We start from the raw sequence: 17,767 nt of genomic DNA, 5'->3' as shown, positions 1-17,767 counted from the left end.
ACCTGTTGCAATTGTGCATAAGGGGCAGATGTTACTCGATGCTCTGGATTTATACACAGGACTGCAAGGTATTACAGATGTGAGATAGTGATAGTGGGCGGCACGTGAGATAGCGGTAGTGGGCGGCAGTGGGCGTCTCTATGCTGGCTGTGCGATGGCATTCACTAGCATATTCTCCCTATGGTTCCGCGTGCGTAATCACAGGTGCGATCGCACAGTCCCAGTGTATACAGTCATGTTATTCTCAGTATTTACAAAATCATAGAAGTGCCTGAATAAAATTGTAATGAACCCATATAACTTGGTACTTTAAGGGATTCTTGCCTTGGTGGGACCTCATACACCTGGACCACATAACAGATTAATATGCCAGCTATAACTGAGCTTTGCCTTCAACACACATTTTGAGAGTTGTGTAACCTGTTACCTGGATGTTGTCTTACTTCATCCTCTGTTCTTTGAAGTGTATTGTTATGTTTTATAAGGTTTGTGTTCTACCTAGCAACCAGCTGGGTTTGGTTTACAGAGAAAATACTGAAATGACAGGGAAGAAGGGAAGGAATATAATATAGGAAAAAGGAGCATGAAGTCTCTGCAATCATTTAACTATAGCACAGAAATATTACTTACAGTAAATTAATATATATTCTACTGTTTATTATGCTAGACAAAGCAAAGTCAAGGATCTGCCCGAGACTGGGACTGTGCGATCGCAGCTGTGATTACACACGCAGAACCATTGGGAAAATATGCCAGTGAATGCTATTGCAGTGCCATTGCACAGCCAGCATAGAGACGCCCACTACCTCCCACTACCGCTATCTCACATGCGTAATACCTTGCAGTCCTGAACATACATCGGAAACATCGAGTACCATCGGCCCCTCATGTACAAATACAGCAGCCCTGATCTTACTCAGCAATTGCTAACTTCATTGCACGCAGTAAATACTCAAACTGCGTATCCAATTGCAATGGCTAATTTATTCACGCCCTTTGCATTCAAATGGATTGGCACGCCTGCGTTTCTCCAACCACACTCACGTCACCACCCCCAAACACTGGCTGCCTGTCAATCACTCTGCGATGGCTTACCGTGACCTGCGTAATCACAGTGCGATTGCATTGTAGCCGCTGTGCACGCGCACTGCGATGCTTACATGTGCACAGCACACAACAATCGGCCAACTGCGTATGCTGTTGCAGTTGCGATCCGTAATGAATCAGGCCCTGAGCAATGGAGAGTTGTATGCACAGCGCCAAAACATAGCAGCAGTGTGCAATATGATGCCCCCAGCTAGTTGCGCCCCTAAACACCTGCCTGACGCACTCGGATTTGATGCATGCAATGTGGAAGTAATTGCCACAGACTTGCATTCAACACTGAATTGGGTCCATACTTGTCCTCTTCACTGTTAACCACATCTGCCCCTCTTTGTTTCTTCTGTTCATTGCCTCATGTGTGCATTACACCCAGAGAAGAAAATAAAACGTGCATTACCTTCATTGCGCCAAGAGTAAGGGAGCGGGTACAGATTACACTCTCCTGATGGGGGACCGCAGGGGGCCCGGGACATCCAGGGAGGTAGTGCAATGCTGCCCTTTGGCACCGTGGTGAGAATGTTCATCAAAGGGCGCTAGGTCTGCGTGCAGAATCATCATAGGGCTCTCTATGCGGTGTGGGCGTGGCCATGCCCCCCAGGTGGCCACACCCTCTTCCTAATGTCTCGGTGGCCCCAATTACCTTCAATTTGTACAGCTCCCAGGGTCCTGACAGGCAAGGGATAGGAAAAGTAAGGCAATTATTATTTAGACATAGAACAAAATGAGTGACACAAATGGTTGGTAGATCAGCTTCTCAAATAGTTTACATTAATATTGATATTTTCTTATGTTATAATTTCACAAATTATACTTCATCCTATTTTGTGTTCTGGGCAGAGACCATCATGATCCTCTCTCCCCATGCTTACTTCATATTTTCATTTATATAACCACTCTCAGAATAAGATTGAAAAATATGTGAGGAATCGTTACCATGACAAGTCATAACTGATTGGGAAAAATTATTTTAATACTTCGAATTCTTTGGACAGTGACAAATCTAAAAACAACTCAAATTAAATAAGTCCAAATATAAGTGACAATATAGCTTCTCTTTGATAGCATTGTCACCATGTAATGATATCGACAGCTGTGACAGTCTGGAACGTTTTGAACAGATTGTAGGAGAGTTTTTTGACCTGACGGGTCACTGAAGGATCTGGTGTATCATTGCTTCTACGTTTATATCACATATGGTTTTTTTTTTTTTTAAAGCTACAAATGACAAAATAAAGAAAAAGGACATTGTGAGTATAAGCAAAGAGCTAATGCTAAAAATATAGGGTCTCATTCAGACCTGGTCGCAAGCACCGATGTGATCGCAACCAGGTCGATAGTTAGCCCTGCGCATGTGCAGCACAGGTTCTCAAACTCGGTCCTCAGGACCCCAAATAGTGCATGTTTTCCAGGTCTCCACACTGAATCAAGTTAAATAATTAGCTCCACCTGTGGACCTTTTAAAATGTGTCAGCGAGTAATGAATACACCTGTGCAGCTGCTAGGGGACCTGCAAAACATGAACTGTGTGGGGTTCTGAGGGCCGAGTGCCTGATTAAGAGCCACTCGCAAAAAGCGAGCGCTCGCTCTGAATCAGGGCGGCCGTTTTTTATTTAAAAGCCGGCCTCCTGGCCACTCGCTAAGCTGTGGGTGACCACCCACAGCTTTTGCGAGCAGCCAGGTGATGGTCGCTATGGTCGCGACCATCAGGCTTGCGACGAGACCCTTGTGGTAGGGTCTCATCCGCCGCAAGCCCCAGGGAGCTTCCGGCTCTAATAGAGCCGGAAGCTCACTACTGACATCATCGGTGATGTCAGTAGGGCCGCCCACAAATGGCTGGCGTTCCTTCAGGACCGCCTCCGTATGTCCAGCCATCCCCCCCTGCCCCGCCTACAAAATGGGGCGAGCTGTCGATCAACATCGACAGCCGCCCTGTTTGTAGCGAGCCCCGGAGCGAGTGAATTTCTCACTCGCTCCGGGGCTTGCGCACGTGCATTGCGCACGCCGCACGTGTGCAGTGCCGCACCATTGACCCGCTTGCGAGCGCAAAGCACTTGCGAGTGGGTCTGAATCAGGCCCCGAGTTTGAGAACCACTGATCTTTAGCATTCAGCTAGCAAAGTCTGGTGCTCCTGTTGTATTAAGAGTTTTGTCAGTAGCTTTCCAGATATAACAACATACGAAGGGGAATAGGCCTCAGAACAAGACACTGATGGCCTGATTCATTGCCGATCACAGCTACGATTACGCACGCAATCGGCCGGTTGTTGCGTTCTGTGCATGAGTATGCATCGCAGTTTGCGTGTGTGAAGACTTCACTGCTATTGGACTGTGATTGCAGTGACTTCGCAGACCATTCGCAGAGCGATTGACAGGAAGTGACCACTTGGGGGTGGTGACAGGGGGGTGGACGGCTAGATGCAGGCGTTCCAGTGCGTTTGAACGCCATTACAGGGACGTGAATAAATTAGCCACTGCGATGCCATACGCATCTTGGAATTTCACTGTGTGCGATAAGGTTAGCTATTTCTGAGTAAGGTCTGACCTTGTGCAAGTGTGCGTGAGGCTCCGATGGTACTCGATGTTACCGATGGTTTTGCAGACTTGCACAGTATACGGATGTGTGTAAGGTGAAGTGGGCGTCCTGATGTTAGGCTGTGACGGCATTGCGATTGCAATCATTAGCATATTTTATGCTGTGAGATTGCGCGCGTAATCGCAGCTGCGATACGTAATGAATCAGGTCCTGTGTCTCCTTAATAAGCGGTTCTATAGGGGAATGGCACTATATTGCAGTGAACATCTTCTATCCATTCTACTGAACAATGGTAACTATCAGCTTGAAAATATCTATATCACGCGGACTCAAATTTGCAGAGAAGGAAGCACAACGTTTAAAAAAAAAGGTTTTGATTGTTTCAGTATTAACAATGCGGTCGGTGCCTATTAAACCAAAATCACTGCAGGAGTATAGACATCACTGGGTCATTGATGAAGGCCACTACTTAGACGTCATTAATGGAAAAATAAAACCAAATAATACAATTTGAAGTTACCGCTAATGCGGTGCCGCATTACCAATGTGCCAGTTAACCAAGCTTCTCGTAAACAGGTGAGGGCCTCAAACAATAGCTACATCACCAGCATTGGAGCATGGGAGGGCAGGACGCAGGCTGCAATTAATGATGACACAACAGGCGTCATTGTCAGTGTGGGCAGGAGGAGTTCAGTGAGGGAAGCATGAAGGAGGAAAAAAGAAGGTTCTGGACTGCACAAGCGATATTCCCATGGCAGAGAAGATGCTCATTCAAAGATTCTGCTGCAGGTTCCAAGATTTTATATCACGGGGAGGTGAGTAGCAGTGGTGCTTTCTAATATGAGCACTGTGTGGCATAATGTTATCTGTGGGCACTATGTGACATAATGTGAACTAGGGGCACTGTGCAGCATTATATGAGCTAGGGTCACTACAGTGTGGCATGTTACATTTGTGGTGCTGGGGGTATTTACTCATTGTACATTTTAAAACCATTGCCAGTATACAGTGGCGTAACTAGGGTATTTGGAGCCCAGGGCAAATTTGAAAAGGGAGCCACCCCCCCCAACAACCCGAGATGTGCGCGCGCCGATGTACCCCCAGTATGCAGTTGTGGTCCCTCTTATGCAGGCCCATATTAGTGCCCCTTATACAGTATCCCCAGTAGTGGTACCCCTTATACAGCCCCCAATTAGTTCCCCTTACTCAGTACCCCCAGTAGTGGCCCCCCAAATGCAGTGCCCCACATAGTGTTCCCCCTTATGCAGTGCCCCCAGTAGCAGTCCCCACAATGCAGTGCGCCCAGTAGAGGTATCCCCTTATGCAGTGCCCTTTATATGGTGCCCCCAGTAGTAGTCCCCCCCCCTGTGCAGTGCCCTTTATATAGTGCCCCCAGCAGTAGTCCCCCCCATGCAGTTTTCCCAGTAGTGGTCCCCTTATGCAGGCACCCTGTAGTGATCCCCCCTATCCAGTGCCCCCTGTAGTGGCCCTTCCTATTATTGCCCCCAGTAGTGGTTCCCCGAGTGCAGTGCCTCTAGTAGTTGGCCCCTTTTATAATGCCCCCAGTGGTAGTTCCCCCCCAAGTAGTAGTCCCCAGTAGAATAGGTACTCCCAATGGCGCCCCCAGTAGTAGCCACCCCTCCCCCAGTAGAGGTCCCCCCAGTAATAGCCACCCCTCCCCCAGTAGAGGTCCCCCCAGTAGTAGCCACCCCTCCCTCAGAAGAGGTCCCCCCAGTAGTAGCCACCCCCTCCCCCATTGTGCAGATAGGTTAAAAAAAATATATATATATATAAAAATATACTTACCTGAATCTCTGCTCCTGGTCCTGCTCACGACGCCGCTCCCGCCCAGGCTGGCGCGCTCAGTATTATGGGACAGACGTCATGACGTCATGATGTCAGTCCCATTACCCACTGCAGGAGCCGGACGGAAGCCCGGCTCTTGCAGTGGGTGCTGCAGCAGTCAATGAGAGTCTATCTGACTCTCATTGGCTGCTGTTTAACACACACATCGCCACCAGCGCTGGCGGTGATGTGTGTGTTATGCACAGCCTGAGCCCGCCTCCTGGCGCTATTGGGCAAGCGCTCAGAGGGAGGGGATGGGCTCAGGCGTGCAGCACAGGGACGGCGCTGGAAGCCTAGCGCCGGTCCTGTGTAAATGTGCCTGTCATTGCGGTCGGCGCTACACTGGCTAACTAGGGAGGGCGGGCCGGTACCGTGGCCGGTCGGCGCCCCCCCGCGCCGCTGGTCCAACGGCGCCCAGGGCACGCACCCCGCTCGCCCTGCCCTAGTTACGCCACTTCCAGTATATCGTTTTTACAATTTTATTGGTAGGAGTCTCTAGCAGTTCATTGCTCAGGGCCCATTGTAAATGATCAGGCAACTGAGCAGATATCAGTGATGTGCGGTGAGGTCAATGGCTGGGGAGGCACCCATGGAGATGGGTCTGAGTGCTGGGAGCCTGTCTCACCCCCTACTCACTGTAACTCTCCCCTCACTACACTAAGCTTTAGTGTAGATTGATTCTCCTAACTGCATCACTGTGTCTTCTCTTGCTGCTGCTGACTGAGGGTCTCATTCAGACCTGCTCACAAGCGCCGATGCGCTTGCAAGCGGGTCGATGTAGAGGCCCTGCACACGTGCAGCAGCCGCACTGCTTGTGTTCAAGCCCCAGAGCGAGAGAGAAATTCTCTCGCTCCTGGGTTTACTACAAAATGGGCGGCTGTCGATGGGGCGGGGGGGTGGCTTACCAAATGGAGGCGTTCCCGACAGAACGCCTGCCGTTTGGGAGTGGCCCCACTGACATCACTCGTGATGTCAGTGGTGAGTTTCCAGCTCTATTAGAGCCGAAAGCTCACTGGGGCTTGCAGCAGATGAGACCCTACCACAAGGGTCTCGTCGCAAGCCCCGATGATCGCGATGGTCTTGACCATCACGACCATCAACCTGGCCGCTCGCTAAAGCTGTGGGTGGCCACCCACAGCCTAGCGAGCGGCCAGGAGGCCGGGCCGTAAAATAGATGCGGCCGCCCTCATTCAGAGCGAGTGCTCGCATGCATCGGTCACGACTTGCATCCTTCAAGCAGTTTACCTGGTCAGAACAGGGTTACTCCAGTTTCTCCTGTCACTAGGCGATCAGCACGCCTCAGGAAGTGACATGTTGTCCACTGTGCTACGTGATTGGTGCTGCCTCCTACCTGTATTTGTACTCATTGGACTTTTGCCTCCTAGCCGACTACAGCATATCTGTGAGTCCCATCGGCTTGGCTGCATGTTCTGCATTCTGGTCCTCTTCGTGTCACAGAATTGGATTTTCTCAAAGTGGCTTCTGTGCTACCGCCGGCTCTCCAGCTTCTTCTAACGCTTCCAAGCTGCACCAACACCGCTGTGCTGTCATCGGCTCTCCAAGATGCAGCACCAACCATTCACTCCTCCACCATCAGCTCTTGCCGCACCTCCGGCATCTACAGCTTCCGAGCTGTCATTAGCTCACCAGGCTTGTTTTACGGCTCCCAAGCCGCATCTATATCTCCGTGCTGCCATCGGCTCTCCAAGCCGCAGCATTCACTTCAAACTACCTGTCTATCTACTAACGGCTATTGCCGCAGCATCGGCACACAAGCCGCATCATCAGCACATTTGCCGCACCATCGGCTCTCAAAGCCACAACATACTACCTATCAATCTATTAACAGCTATTGCTGAACCATCGGCACACTAGCTGCATCATTGGCACATTTGCGGCACCATCGGCTCTCAAAGCTACAACATACTACACATTAATCTACTAATGGCTATTGCCGCACCATCGGCACACTAGCACATCATCGGCACATTTGCAGCACCATCAGCTCTCAAAACCACAACATACTACCCATTAATCTACTAATAGCTATTGCCGCACCATCAGCACACAAGCTGCACCATCAGCACATTTGCCACACCATCGGTTCTTAAAGCCACAACATATCATCTGACTATCTACTAACGCAGTGATTCCCAACCTCGGTCCTCAAGGCACACCAACAGTCCTGGTTTTAGTGATATCCATGATTGTGCACAGATGGTTAAATCAAAATAACTGAGGCACTAATTAAGTCACATGTGCTCAAGTATGGCTATCCCTAAAACCTGGACTGTTAGTGTGCCTTGAGGACCATAGTTGGGAACCCCTGTACTAACGGCTATTGCCGCACCATTGGCACACAAGTCGCACCATCAGCACGTTTGCCGCATCACCGGCACACTTGCCATACCATCGACTCACCACATCATCGGCTTCCAAAGCCGCATCTCTCATACTATACTAACTCCTTCTTCTCACCTCAGGATTCCAGCCCTGTAAGCTGCTACTACTCCGAGCAGTAAGTCCAGGCTGCCGCCTAAGTACCGGTGGGTTTATTACCTCTAAGGGAACAACGGGCAGCTGTTATTGACGGAAGACATCGTGGCCTGAAGTTCTAGTCGATTTACTAGGGATGGTCACTGGCAATCATAACACTGAGCTCCGATCTTTAAACATTGCAATGCGCTTCCTAGTCACATGACACATCCAATGTGTCCATCAGTGCTCAAGGCATACCGCCATACTCAGAGGCATGCCTTTATTAGTCTCTTTCTGTGCAGCTTACTGCCCGTGGTGTGGCCCCGCCCTCAGCAGTGTCTGACTATACAGAAGCGAGGCTGAGCTGTTGCTGCCTCATCTTTTGTCTCCCTGCAGTCCCAGGGAGCTCCACTAAGCTGGTGAGTGTTAACTAGAAAATAAACAAAGAAGATGTTTATAAGTTATAAATATTTTCTTTGTATTATTCTAATAATTTTTATATCAAATCTCAGGAGTATAACAGGGAGGCTCTGCCTCTCCTGCCTGCCCTGACTGCATGTCCTTGCCAGATATTTCCCTGTGTGTCGCCTCAAAACAATCTCAATTTTCTGAAATGTCTGAAGTGATCTGTGTGTGCAATGATCTTCTGACCGCAAGAGGTCCCGTGAGCTCCTAAAATTATCCAGACCTCAGTTTGGAAATTTCATTAGTTAATTTGTCTGCCTACGCATGGCCACACTGAACATTGGTCCAACATGCACAATAATCATCCAATCAATGTTAGTCTGAGTATTTCCACTATTGGGCAAGTTTTAAGGTAACACTCGGAGAGCTGTTTGCTTAATTGATGGCTATTGCTGACAATTTTCCAGCATGTGCGGCCAATGCTAATGATAAATACTTAGTAGAATTAATAATTAACGTACTTTTTTATTTTGAGTTTATTTGTTTCTTTATTTTTTAATGGCGTTCCCCTTTAAGTAATAAAATTTACTGATTGCAATAATCACTTCTATTTATTTTTTTTAAATGCATTTAATAAAATATTTGATGCTTTTGCTTTAAATGAACGCGGGAACATAGAATTTACAAGGGTCTCTGCATCATCTGCTCTGCTCTTTTCCGTTTCCATCCTGTCGAAGGTCGTGTCACGATGAACCTGAATGGCAGCGTATTCACACATCTTGAAATCTGTGCAATTACTGGTGTAGAGTAGATAACATAACACTTTAATAACTTATTGAGTTTCGCCCCCATCCCCATGCATCTGTAACATGAAACATTCAGGAATTCTTTATGATTCCCATGTGACAATGTCATATTGGAGAAAGTTATTATCAGATGTCTTGCATTTGACACACAGCTGATGCCTGGGATTCACACCAATCTGGACTGCTAATGACACAGAAGAGCATGAGGTAAGTGACCGCCCAACAAGCCATATGTAATGCTGTTCATTTTACAATTCCATGTGTGAAATATAAAACTTTAGCCATCTTGCAACTGGAAACCTGCATTGATTTTTGCTTTACATTTCATGAACAGATTTTGTACTTATGAAAGTACTGGCTGGCAGCCTGTAAATCCATACTGTAAGTTTGATTGTTTTTCCAATAAACTATGGGGTCAATCCTATTCCATGCGATGTTCTTGCGGATGCGAGTCATCGTGACAGCGGCCGCGCTTGACGGCAGCCCAGATTCACTTAAAGGTGCTCGCAGGCCCATAGGGCTCTGAGCAAAATGAAACAAATTTGGGCTGGGAGTGGGCCGTGAGGTGCCGACCCGTTGCCGGCGTTTTGCTGCCATTGCAACGACAACTCGTACCCTTTGCATGGAATAGGATTGACCCCTATGCCCCAAATGTGTCTGCAAATTGCCAAGATTTGTGGTAACTTGGCTAATGTGGTGTCTCGATCATAATTCCACCAAAACTGAAAATTTGGAATTCTGCTAGCATATCCCAAGTAAAGCAAACGATCACATGGGGTCACATGATACAGCAGGTCCTGGAAAATATAGCTGCTCAGCTTCCTTTAGTATGCTCCAGCTGACAGTGTGATGTTGATAGAAAACACACTTCCACAGTTTTGGTGGAATTATGATGGAGACACCACATTAGCCAAGTTACCAGAAATCTTGGTAATTTGCAGATACATTTGGGGCATAGGAAAAGCTGATTCCTGGCTGTTCATCTCTTCCCTTGTCCCGCCATGAAGGCTAGAAGCTATAATCGGCCTGATGGAGGTTAAACACTGAGGTATTGAGTCAGACAGTGGGGTTTACTAGAATTGGTTAGCCAATAGGATAGCAGGGAGGGCTAGTGGTTTTGAGTTACAGTTCTTATATTAAGAACTATTTCCCTGACTGCAGTCTCTTCTTCAAGACACCTCCTCCATCCCTCCCTTTGCTTGTTTGTTAATGGCTGAAGTGAGCAACAAAGCAGAGATGATGCCGGGATAACAGTGGTGAAGTCTCCTCCTCAGAAGGGCTCTGGCTGACATAGGGCCTAATGTTCGGGAGTCGGCGCAGGCGCCAGACCAGTTCTGCGCATGTGCACAACGGGTCTGCAAGCGAGCACGTAAACTGACAGCAGACTGTCAGTGATTGACAGTCTGCTGCCATTTGGGGGTGGTGAGGGGGCGGCGATGGCCTCCATTTCCTGAAACTGAGGTGTTTCGCCACCATTGGGGGGGGAGAGAAGAGGCCAGGATCTCCGTCGGCTACTCACATATATCTGAGATAGTCACTACACATCTGAGAAACTCACACACCTCTGAGATACTCACTACACATCTGAGATACACAAACTGATCTCAGATACTCTGTACATATCTCACTGCACATCTGAGATACTCACTACACACCTGAGATACTCTATATACATCTCATTTCACATCTGAGAGACTCACACACATCTGAGATACTCACTACACATCTGAGATTGTCACACACTTCTGAGGTACTCACTGCACATCTGAGATAGTCACACACTTCTGAGGTACTCACTGCACATCTGAGATAGTCACTACACGACTGAGATACTCACTACTCATCTGAGATGCTCACTACACATCTGAGATACACATACTCATCTGAAGTACTCTCTACACATCTCACTACATATCTCAGATACTCACACAACATCTAAGATACTCACTGCACATGATTCTCTCTACACATCTGAGAAACATACTCATCTGAGATACTCACTGCACATCTGAGATACTCACACACCTTTGAGATAGTGACACATCTGAGATACTTACTACATATCTGCGATACACATACCCATCTGAAATACTCTCTACACATCTCACTAAATATCTCAGATACTCACACAACATCTGAGATACTCACTGCACATGATACTCACTACACATCTGAGATACATACTCATCTGAGATACTCACTGCACATCTGCGATACTCACTACACATCTGAGATTTTCACTTCATATCTAAGATACTCACTACACATCTGCGATACACATACTTATTTCACTACTGAGATACTCACACACATCTGAGATACACATAATCATCTCAGATACTCTCTACACATCTCACTGCACATCGGAGATACTCACTACATAACTGAGAGACTCAAACACATCTGAGACACTCTCTACACATCTCACTGCACATCTGAGATACTCACTACACAACTGAGAGACTCACACACATCTGAGATACAACATACTCACCTGAGATACTCACTTAACAACTGAGATAATCACTACACATCTGAGGTACTCACTACACATCTGAGATAGTCACTAAACATCTGAGATACTCACTACACATCTGAGAAACTTACTACACATCTGAGAGTCACTACACATCTGAGATACTCACATACATCTGAGATACACTACACATCTGAGATACTCACACACCTCTGAGATACTCACTACACATCTGAGATACACAAACTCATGTCAGATACTCTGTACATATCTCACTGCACATCTGAGATACTCTCTACACATCTCATTTCACATCTGAGAGACTCACACACATCTGAGATTGTCACACACTTCTGAGATACTCGCTACACATCTGAGATACTCACTATACAACTGAGATACTCACTACTCATCTGAGATGCTCACTACACATCTGAGATACACATACTCATCTGAAGTACTCTCTACACATCTCACTACATATCTCAGATACTCACACAACATCTAAGATACTCACTGCACATGATACTCTCTACACATCTGAGAAACATACTCATCTGAGATACTCACTGCACATCTGAGATACTCACACACCTTTGAGATAGTGACACATCTGAGATACTTACTACATATCTGCGATACACATACCCATCTGAAATACTCTCTACACATCTCACTAAATATCTCAGATACTCACACAACATCTGAGATACTCACTGCACATGATACTCACTACACATCTGAGATACATACTCATCTGAGATACTCACTGCACATCTGCGATACTCACTACACATCTGAGATTTTCACTTCATATCTAAGATACTCACTACACATCTGAGATACTCACTGTACATCTGAGATACTCACTACACATCTGAGATACACATACTCATCTGAGATGCTCACTACACATCTGAGATTTTCACTTCATATCTAAGATACTCACTACACATCTGAGATACTCACTACACATCTGAGATACACATACTCATCTGAGATACTCACAACACATCTGAGGTACTCACTACACATCTGAGATACTCACTTCATATCTGAGTTACTCACTACACATCTGATACTCACTGCACATCTGAGATACTCACTTCATATCTGATACAAATACTCGCCTGAGATACTCACTTCACATCTGAAATTCTCACTTTATATCTGAGTTATTCACTACTCATCTGAGATAATCACTAAACATATGAGATACTCACTTCACATCTGAGATACTCACTTCACATCAGAGAAATTCACTTCACATCTGAGATACAAATACTCACCTGAGATACTCAGTACACATCTGAGATACTCACTAGATACTCACTAGGCATCTGAGATACACATACTCACCTGAGATACTCACTTCACAACTGAGATACTCACTACACATCTGAGGTACTCACAACACATCTGAGATAGTCACTACACATCTGAGATACTCACTACACATCTGAGATACTTACTACACATCTGAGATAGTCACTACACATCTGAGATACTCACATACATCTGAGATAGTCACTACACATCTGAGATACTCACACACCTCTGAGATACTCACTACACATCTGAGATACGCAAACTCATCTCAGATACTCTGTACATATCTCACTGCACATCTGAGATACTCAATACACATCTGAGAAACTCTATACACATCTCATTTCACATCTGAGAGACTCACACATATCTGAGATACTCACTACACCTCTGAGATAGTCACACACTTCTGAGATACTCACTACACATCTGAGATACTCACTACACAACTGAGATACTCACTGCTCATCTGAGATACTCACTACACATCTGAGATATACACACTCATCTGAGATACTCACTACACATCTGAGATTCTCACTTCATATCTAAGATATTCACTACACATCTGAGATACTCACTACACATCTGAGATACATACTCATCTGAGATACTCGCAGCACATCTGAGGTACTCACTACACATCTGAGATACTCACTACACATCTGAGATTCTCACTTCATACCTGAGTTACTCACTACACATCTGATACTCACTGCACATCTGAGATACTCACTTCATATCTGAGCTACACATACTCGTCTGAGATACTCACTTCACATCTGAAATTCTCACTTTATATCTGAGTTACTTACTACACATCTGAGATACTCACTACACATCGGAGATACAAATACTTATCTGAGATACTCACTACACATCTGAGATACTCACTTCACATCTGAGATACTCACTACACATCTGAGATTCTCACTTCACATCTGAGATACTCACTTCACATCTGATTCTCACTTCACATCTGAGATACTCGCTTCACATCTGAGATACTCACTTCACATCTGAGATACAAATACTCACCTGAGATACTCAGTACACATCTTAGATAATTACTACACATCTGAGATACTCACTTCACATCTGAGATACAAATACTCACCTGAGATACTCACTTCACAACTGAGATACTCACTACACATCTGAGATACACATACTCACCTGAGATACTTACTACATATCTGAGATACTACCTGTAACCAGTAGAGTTAATGGCAGTTTTTTCATGAACCTTGTCCACATTCATCTGCTGATGTACGTAAGCTGTGCAGATGGTTTTGTTGTTAGGCTCTCCTGCTCTAAAATGTTGTCTTTCAAATCTGTGTAGAGCAGTTAGTTACATGCACAGATAGGTTGTTATTGGGGGTAAAAATGGCAATAAGGTGAGTCACAAGACACTATGGCCTTGGCATATTTCAGTAAGCATTATTTATGATTGAGGCAATACTGCCCCCTATTGCTAATAAAAGTAGGGTATTAATGTATGTGTTTTGGGAAGACGCCTCCTCTAATTTCAAGGGGATAAAAGGAGTATTCATGTGACACATGTTAGCCCTTTTCTGACTGGAGCCAATATGGATGGATGGTGTCCAGTATCCACATTCTTCAATCTGGGTGTCTTATTAAGACAAAGGGGGGCAAGATGCAGGATTGTATCAACCTCCTAGGCTGGTTCAATCCTAATATTTTGGGGCCAGCCAGCTTCCTGCACCACACTTTACATACTATAGATATGTGGAGCAGAGATAGTTGATTTCATCCACTGATTTGTGGAGTGCACCGGCAATTCACCAATCAGAGTAGTTGGAGGTTTCCACATTCTGATAGGTGAATGGTTGGAAAAATCCATTAATCAGATTGCTGAATTCTATCACTTGTTCTGTGCACTGGGGGTCATTCAGAACCCCTCGCGAGCGCAGCACGCTCGCAAGCGGGTCGATGTTACCCCAATGCGCATGTGCACGACGGAGGGAGCTCCGTCGTGTGCATGCGCGAGACCCGGACAGCGACAGCCAAGCTGTCGCTCCGGGTCTCGCATCAAAGGGGACGTGCTGTCGATGGTGACTGACAGCGCGCCCCCTTTGGTGGGCGTGCCAGGGGGCGTGGTTGCCAGACGAAGGCGTTCCCATGGGAACGCCTACCATCTGGGTCCAGCCCCACTGACATTACTAGTGATGTCAGTGGGAGTGATTTTGGCTCTGATAGAGCCAAAATCACTCCAGGGCTTGCGGTCACCGAGACCCTACCGCAGGGTCTCGTCGCAAGCCCAATGGTCGCGATGGTCTTGACCATCGCGACCATCTTTTTGGCTGCTCGCATATGCTGTGGGTGGTCACCCACAGCTATGCGAGCGGTCAGGAGGCCAATCAATTTTTAGGTAGGAGGGCACTGATTAGAGCGAGCGCTCTGGTCAGAGCGTCTGGCTCTGAATCAGGCCCACTGTTCCGATAGACAGAGACTGTAGGAGATGTAATTCATTTTATTGCACTGTATTGCAGCAAATAGGGTATGGTTGTGTATCGACAGTTCTGCCATCATCGGGACTATGTCCTCGTATCCACCATTGGGCCTCTGCCAACAATGTACACCATTGGTGATTTCCTATCAATGGTAAAACCTTCTAATATTAGCGTCAAACCATCAAGGGTTGCTACTCATCTATGGACGATGGCCGACGGCCATTCCTAAAATAGGGCAAGTCAATAAAGATTTTATGAAGGGTCTATATAACCATGCATTGACATACTGTATTTTGTAGCTTAAAAAATGCTAATCTAAATTAGAGAGGTTCGGTTCTCCAGAAATCCGAATCCACCTGAATTTCGTGAATCCGGGTAAATCCGAGTCGCGGTTCTGATCTTTTCGCGGTTCGGAATTCGGATTTTAAATCCGAATTTTGGGTTTTGGATTGCATAAATTACATTATTTTAGCTGTTTTTAAAACTTTTTATCTATTTTTCATTTAAATAAAATCCAGATCCAAAAAAACCCCCAAAACACTTGAGGGTGGTTTGCAAAACCAAATCCAGATCCAAAACCTTGAAGGAGATACAGATCCAAAACCAAAACCAAAGCACAGGAGTCGGCGCACATCCCTAATCTAAATATGACACACATGTAACATAGAAACTTAGAATTTGATGGCAGATAAGAACCACTTGGCCCATCTAGTCTGCCCTTTATGTAGCCCACATATCGTAAATTGTATAATTTAGCAGAAAGTAAATCAAGATACATATATTTAGGCGTGTATGTACTAAGCCTTGGAGAGAGATAAAGTGGACAGAGATAAAGTACCGACCAATCAGCTCCTGTCATTTTTCAAACAGTCAGTAAAATGACAGTTAGGAGCTGACTGGTTAGCACTTTATCTCCGTCCACTTCATCTTTCATCAAGGCTTAGTGCACAGGTATTCAAACTCTGTCCTCAGGACCCCACACAGTGCATGTTTTCCAGGTCTCCTCACAGAATCGCAAGTGAAATAATTAGCTCCTCCTGTGAATCTTTTAAAATGTGTCAGCCAGTAATGAATGGACCTGTGCATCTGCTGGGTGACCTGGAAAACGTTACCTGTGTGGGGCCCTGAGGACCGAGTTTGAGAACCACTGGCTTAGTACATACTACTATTTTAATGTGTGTAGAATGGCAACAAAAGGTGACCTCTGTGACAGACCGGCTTTCAATAACCTGTAGCAAACAAAAACCTCCCTACTATCTCCCATATACTGTCAGGAGAGGTACAGTACTGTGGCTCAGGAAATCAGACGGCTAATCAGGTTGTTTGCTATGCTAATTGACCCGGTCAGAATGCTAATCGCTACCACTGCTCCATGATAACTCTCTATAACAGTGATAAGTGCATGGCTGAACAGTGGGGAAACAGAGCTCCCTTTCTCTCCAACCCATTTCCATGAAGAACTGAGCAAGTCAGGGGATTTTGTTCATGCTACAAGGATTAGGTAGCTTTAAATATCAGCTGGAGAATATAACGCAATAGTTCCCCTAGTGGCCAAATGATCAAACAGATACCTTTAACAATATCTTATCTTATCTTCCAAAGAAGAAGACAAACTCACTCAACAAGTGCCACTGTTACATTTTATTGCACCACACAGACATTTATTTAATAGAGTATTTAATGATGAACCCTTCATACCTTTAGCTAGCAGAATGGCAAGAGCCCAACACCTAGAACTTTTGCCAATTAGAACCCGCACACCCCACAGCATTAAATTAATTTATTCATCCAGTTCAGTGTCAGCAGCTCGTGCCAGTGGTCCGATTTGCAAGAGTTACATATCTACCAAATGGCAGGCATCGCTGACATTGGAGTCTGGCTGTTCACCAACATGAGGATGGGTGGCTGGTATTTACTAATGGATAGTTTGACACGCCATGCAAGTCACTGAAGGAAAAACCCCACACTTCAAATGGTCCTGAACGGCAACTGGCGCCCCGGAGATCTTGTTGAGATTAAAAAAAAAAAATCAATTTTACCAAACAGCTCTTGCCAAGCCGCATGGCAAAATACAGCTGAATGTTAAAAAAATGAAAGATGGCTCCCAACAAAATCAAACCTAGTGTGTGTGTGTTCATGTGATAGGGAATATAGGGGGTCATTCAGACCCGCTCGCGAGCATCAGTACGCTCGCAAGCGGGTCGATGTTCCCCACTGCGCATGCGCACGACGGAGGGAGCTCCGTCGTGCGCATGCGCGAGACCCGGGGAGCGACGGGCTTTCCATCGCTCCAGGTCTCGCACCAAAGGGGGCGTGCT

Source organism: Taudactylus pleione, unplaced genomic scaffold (genome assembly GCF_031769625.1).
Source record: "Taudactylus pleione unplaced genomic scaffold, aTauple2 ptg000276l, whole genome shotgun sequence".
In the NCBI taxonomy this organism is placed as follows: domain Eukaryota; kingdom Metazoa; phylum Chordata; class Amphibia; order Anura; family Myobatrachidae; genus Taudactylus; species Taudactylus pleione.
Note: the sequence above shows the minus strand (reverse complement) of the source record.